Source organism: Hylobates moloch, unplaced genomic scaffold (assembly GCF_009828535.3).
Source record: "Hylobates moloch isolate HMO894 unplaced genomic scaffold, HMol_V3 SCAFFOLD_2, whole genome shotgun sequence".
In the NCBI taxonomy this organism is placed as follows: domain Eukaryota; kingdom Metazoa; phylum Chordata; class Mammalia; order Primates; family Hylobatidae; genus Hylobates; species Hylobates moloch.
In genome coordinates this window covers 127,638,342-127,644,878 of record NW_026652277.1, presented here as the reverse complement: position 1 = coordinate 127,644,878, position 6,537 = coordinate 127,638,342, and positions in this window count along the sequence as shown.

Sequence of the window (6,537 nt, the reverse complement as noted above, 5' to 3'; positions counted from 1 at the left end):
ATTCAGGGCTAGTGCAGCATGAGCTTTTTCAAAATCAATGTCTGGGTCTCCAAAGAGGAGAGTCTTCAAAGCTCTCCAGCCTGGGAGATGGCTGCTAAGCACTACACCTGAGGATACTAAATATGGGAATATAAGCAACCTTGGTTGGCAAGAAATCACTTTTCTTCTCCTCGGTGGGGGGCCAACTTGCAAGGCATTTGGCCATGAGTTGTGTTTGCTCAGGGCTCTTGCCTTGAAAGTTTTTGTGGATAATTTGTTGCCTGCAATGCCAAAGAATTTGTTAGTATCTCCTGTGCCCTTCCTTCAGAAAGTAGGAGTAAAGTCAAACTCATAATGAAAACAATTTTTCAAAATATTGGTAGAGAAATTGCTTTGTCATTTACAGCAAAAGAAAAAGTTTGCCTACATTCTTCCATAAGGTGAACTTTTTACCCTCTCAGAGCAAGGAAGACACACATAATGGGCTCAGACTGAACTGTTTGTTGTTACTGATGTTGGAAACAGAAAATGACACCTTTGCTTCTTTGTGATTTAGAATATAATGCAGCAATTCTCAATTTTTTGGTGATCACAGCATTCTTTTTAATACCAACATGTTTGGTGAGGCACTGAAAGATGAAAACAATGCAACACCAATCAACAAGCTTTGCAACACAAACCTTACCACAAAATATAATAGCACAGTGATTGTCCCAATGGCCCCTTCAGCACCATTGACTGTTGGAACAGAATGGTTGCTGCCTGGGCTACCTGTCCTGTACTCTGGGGCCCAGTTGTCCTACAGCCCAGCATGCAGAGTCCTCTCTTTGGAGGGAACTTGACTGTGCTCCACTTCTCCCCTCTTACCTGCAGCCATGGCACCCGCTCCACAGCAAGCTGCTCAGCCAGCCCAGGTCACCTTGTATCTGAAGAGATGGCCTGCTGTAGGAATACTCAGCTGTAGTTAAATGAGTTCTACACACCAGTGAAGAACTGATAGCACATCCATGAAAGGATTCCCTGTGCACCAGTTGAGAACCTCTAGATAAGGAGTCCACTTATAGACTTTAATTTTAAGTGTGATTTCTTCCTAATCAGCAAAGCCCTGCTGATCTAGGTGCCCTCCTGGGTGCTCCCGGGATGCCCTGTACTTACCACACACTATGACGGTGATGTCTAATTTTATATGTCAACTTGACTGGACCACAGGGTGCCCAGACATTTTCTCAAGCATTACTCTGGGTGTGTCTGTGAGGGTGTTTCTGGATGAGGTTAACATTTGAATCAGTGGACTCAAATTGCCTCCCTAATGTGGATTGCCTCCCTAATGCGAGCGGGCTTCACTCAATCAGCTGAAGGCCTGGATAGAACAAAAAGGCTGACCCTCCTGTGAGTAAGAGAGAATTCTTCCTAACACCCTTCAAATGGGACATAGACTTTTTTTCCTGCCTTCAATCTTGAGCTGAAATCTTGACTCTTCCTGGGTCTCCAGCTTGCTGGCCTTTGGATGAAAATAACACCATCAACTCTCCTGGGTCACCTTCTAACTTGAACTGGAGCTAAACCAAGGCTTTCTTGGGTGTCCACCTTGCTGGCTCACCCTGCAGATCTTAGGTCTTTCCTGCCTTCATCATATGTCATTATTCCTTATAATGAATTATGTCTATATAAATAACAGTCATTCCTCAGTATCCATGGGGGATTGGTTCCAGGACCTCCTTCAGATACCAAAATCTGTGGATATTCAGGTCACTTACATAAAATGGCATAATATTTCCATATAACCTATGCATATCTTCCTGTATACTTCATTTTTTTATTATTATACTTTAAGTTCTAGGGTACATGTGCACAACATGCAGGTTACATATGTATCCATGTGCCATGTTGGCATGCTGCACCCATTAATGCATCATTTACATTAGGTATATCTCCTAATGCTATCCCTCCCCCCTCCCCCCATCCCACGACAGGCCCCGGTGTGTGATGTTCCCTTTCCTGTGTCCAAGTGTTTTCATTGTTCAATTCCTGCCTATGAGTGAGAACATGCAGTGTTTGGTTTTTTATCCTTGGAATAGTTTGCTGAGAATGATGGTTTCCAGCTTCATCCATGTCTCTACAAAGCATATAAACTCATACTTCTTAATGGCTGCATAGTATTCCATGGTGTATATGTGCCACATTATGTTATTTATTTTTAATTTTTTAATTTTTAATTTTTTTATTTCAATAGGTTTTTGGGGAACAGGTGGTGTTTGGTTACACGAATAAGTTCTGTAGTGGTGATTTCTGAGATTTCGGTGTACTCATCACCTGAGTAGTGTATGCTGTACCCAATGTGTAGTTTTTTATCCCTCACCATCCTCTATTCTTTCCTCCGAGTCCCCAAAGTCCAATGTATCATTCTTATGCCTTTGCGTCCTCATAGCTTAGCTCCCACATATAAGTGAGAACACAGAATGTTTGGTTTTCCATTCCTGAGTTACTTCACTTAGACTATAGTCTTCAATTCTATCCAAGTTGCTGCGAATACCATTATTTCATTTATTTTTATGGCTGAGTAGTATTCCATGGTGTGTGTGTGTGTATATGTGTGTGTGTGTGTGTGTGTGTGTGTATATATATATATATGAAAATGTGATATATATATATATCACATTGGAAACAGAGAATGACACCTTTGCTTCTTTGTGATTTAGAATGCAATGCAGCAATTCTCCATTTTTTGGTGATCACAGCATTCTTTTTAATACCAACATGTTTGGTGAGGCACTGAAAGATGAAAACAATGCAACACCAATCAACAAGCTTTGCAACACAAACCTTACCAAAAAAAAGTGTATATATATATAATAAATGTATTTATTATATATATAATATAATTTACATATATAATATATATAAATGTGTGTATATATATATATCACATTTTCTTTATCCCCTTGTTGATTGATGGGTATTTGGGCTGGTTCCATATTTTTGCAATTGCAAATTGTGCTGCTATAAACATTCATGTACAAGTATATTTTTTGTATTATATAATGACTTCTTTTCCTCTGGGTAGATACTTAGTAGTAGGATTGCTGGATCAAATGGTAGATCTTTTAGTTCTTTAATGAATCTCCACACTGTTTTCCATAGTGGTTGTACTAGTTTACATTCCCACCAACAGTGTGTAAATGTTCCCTTTTCACTGCATCCATGCCAACATCTATTTTTTTTTTATTTTTAAAGTATGGTCATTCTTGCAGGAGTGAGGTGGTATCACATTGTGGGGTTTTGTTTTTGTTTTTGTTTTTGTTTTTGAGGCAAAGTTTCACTCTTGTTGCCCAGGCTGGAGTGCAATGGCGCAATCTTGGCTCACTGCAACCTCTGCCTCCCAGGTTCAAGAGATTCTCCTGCCTCAGCCTCCTGAGTAGCTGGGATTACAGGCACCCGCCACCACGCCCAGCTAATTTTTGTATTTTTAGTAGAGACAGGATTTCGCCATGTTGTCCAGGCTGATCTCGAACTCCTGACCTCAGGTGATCCACTGACTTGGCCTCCCAAAGTGTTGGGATTATAGGCATGAGCCACCGTGCCCAGTCACATTGTGTGTGTGGTTTTTTTTTTTGAGACAGAGTCTCGCTCTGTCACCCAGGCTGGAGTGCAGTGGCACCATCTCTGCTCACTGCAAGCTCTGCCTCCCAGGTTCATGCCATTCTCCTGCCTCAGCCTCCCGAGTAGCTGGGACTACAGGCACCCACCACCACGCCTGGCCAATGTTTTGTATTTTTTTTTTTTTAGTAGAGACGGGGTTTCATGCATTGCGGTTTTGATTTGCACACAGAATCATGGTAAGTAGTTTGATGCTTTTGTCAGTATGGTCATTTTCACAATATTGGATTCTACCCATACAAATGGCCAAAAAGCATATGAAAAAATGCCTACCACCACTAATTATCAGGGAAATGCATTGTGGTTTTGATTTGCGTTTCCCTGATAATTAGTGATGTCGAGCATTTTTCCATATGCTTCTTGGCCATTTGTATGGGCAGAATCAATACTGTGAAAATGACCATACTGCCAAAAGCAATCTACAAATTTAATGCAATTCCCATCAAATTATTACCATCATTCTTCACAGAACTAGAAAAAGCAATCCTAAAATTCATATAGAATCAAAAAAAGAGCCTGCATAGCCAAAGAAAGACTAAGCAGAAAGAATCTGGAGGCATCATATTACCTGATTTCAAACCATACTATAAGGCCATAGTCACCAAAACAGCATGGTACTGGTATAAAAATAGGCACATAGACCAATGGAAAAGAATAGAGAACCCAGAATTAAAGCCAAATACTTAAGGCCAACTGATCTTCAACAAAGCTAACAAAAATATAAAGTGGGGAAAGGACACCCTATTCAACAAATTGTGCTGGGATAATTGGCAAGCCACATATAGAAGAATGAAACTGGATTCTCATCTCTCACCTTATACAAAAAATCTAAGACCTGAAACCATAAAGATTCTAGAAGATAACGTTGGAAAAGCCCTTCTAGACATTGGCTTAGGCAAAGACTTCATGACCAAGAGCCCAAAAGCAAATGCAACAAAAACAAAGATAAACACATGGGACTTAATTAAACTAAAAAGCTACTGTACAGCAAAAGAAATAATCAGCAGAGTTAACAGATAATCCACAGAGTGGGAGAAAATCTTCACAATCTGTACATCCAATGGAGGACTAATATCCAGAATCTACAAAGAACTCAAACAAATCAACAAGAAAAAAAAATCCCATCAAAAAGTGGGCTAAGGACATGAATAGACAATTATCTTCCTGTATACTTTAAGTCATCTCTATATTACTTATAATATTTAAAACAATGTAAATGCTATATAAACAGTTGTTATAGTGTACTGTTTAGGGAATAATGACAGGGGAAAATATGCTCATGTTCAGTACACACGCAATTTTTTTTCTGAATATTTTCAATCCATGGTTGGTCTAACTTATGGATGTGGAATCCATGGATAAAGAGGGCTGATTGTGTGTGTGTGTGTGTGTGTGTGTTTGTGTGCATACAGATGCTCCTCCACTTATGCTGGGGTTGTGTCCTGATAAACCCATCATAAGTTGAAATATTAACTCAAAACCATCGTAAGTCAAAATGTATTTAACACATCCAACCTACCAAACATCATGGCTTAGCCTAGCCTACCTTAAACATGCTCAAAACACTGTCATTAGCCTAGCATTGAGCAAAACTATCTGGCAATGCAGTACACTGTAGAGTATCCATTGCTTACCCTCATGATAGTGTGGCTGACTGGGAGTTACGGCTCACTGCCGCTGCCCAGGATTGCAAGAGACTATTGGACTACCTATCACTAGCCCAGGAAAAAAAAAAACAAAATTTAAAATTCAAAGTACAGTTCCTACTTTTACATCATTGTAAAGTCAAAAGTTGTAAGTGGAACTACCACGAGTTGGGGATGGTGAGTGTGTGTGTGTGTGTGTGTATATGTATATATATATGTATGTATTTCTGTTTCTCTGGAGAACACTGACTAATACAATAATGCTTACCATTATGAAGCTTAAGTGCCCTTTTCTTGCCTGTCTTTTTCACCAGGCTGTAAACTCTTTGAGAAAATGAGCTGTCTTGCTTGCCAGTGTGTTTTCAATCTCTAGCAAAGAGCCTAGTAATAGTAGATATTCAGGTCTAATCCTATAATTGTCGTACTTTGCCATGTATCAGGGCTGCCTTTTCTTTTTGGTAGCTGGCAGACATATGTGGGGAGACCCAGTCCCTGCTTAACTCTCCAGCCTCTGTAGGCTTGCACCTGGCCTAGCACATAGAAAATACACACACACACACACACACACACACACACACACGAAGTCTATTGAATGAATTAGCTGAAAACATACTTAAGCCAAGGTGTAAATGGATGCATTCATAATAGTTAATCAGCCATCTTCTCATAGTCTTGGGGGGCATCAGTTGAGGCGAATAGGGACCTCTTGAGATGGGAAGAGTGACATAGAAGGCTGGTGGTTGTGTAGTGGGGGACGGGAAGGATCAGCGCTCAGAGGATGGGGTTGTGGGACCAGCAAGTCAAAGCACAAGGGAGAGAAGACATCCAGACAGAAAGCTTTGGGCTCTGAAAGCGCCAGCAGTGTTCATCTCTGGAAGTGTCGAGATTCGTAGCTCACTCCTAAGGCTGAGAGGGCTCTAGGTTTGTCTAATTCTTAGGGCAAGTTGCTTGTTAGTGATGCTTCCACCAGCCAAATATGGGCACCGGGGCTCCGGATTCCTTTTGTTTTCTTTGCTTTGTGGTCTCTGTGATAGAGGGTCAGCCCAGCAATGCCCACCACATAACAGCTGGGCAGAGCTCCCCATTCTAAGTGTGCTCCTGAAAATGCTACTTTTTTTTTTTTTTTTTTTGAGATGGAGTTTTGCTCTGTTGCCAGGCTGGAATACAGTGGCGCAATCTCGGCTCACCACAACCTCTGACTCCCTGGTTCAAGTGATTCTCCTGCCTCAGCCTCCCAAGTAGCTGGGATTACAGG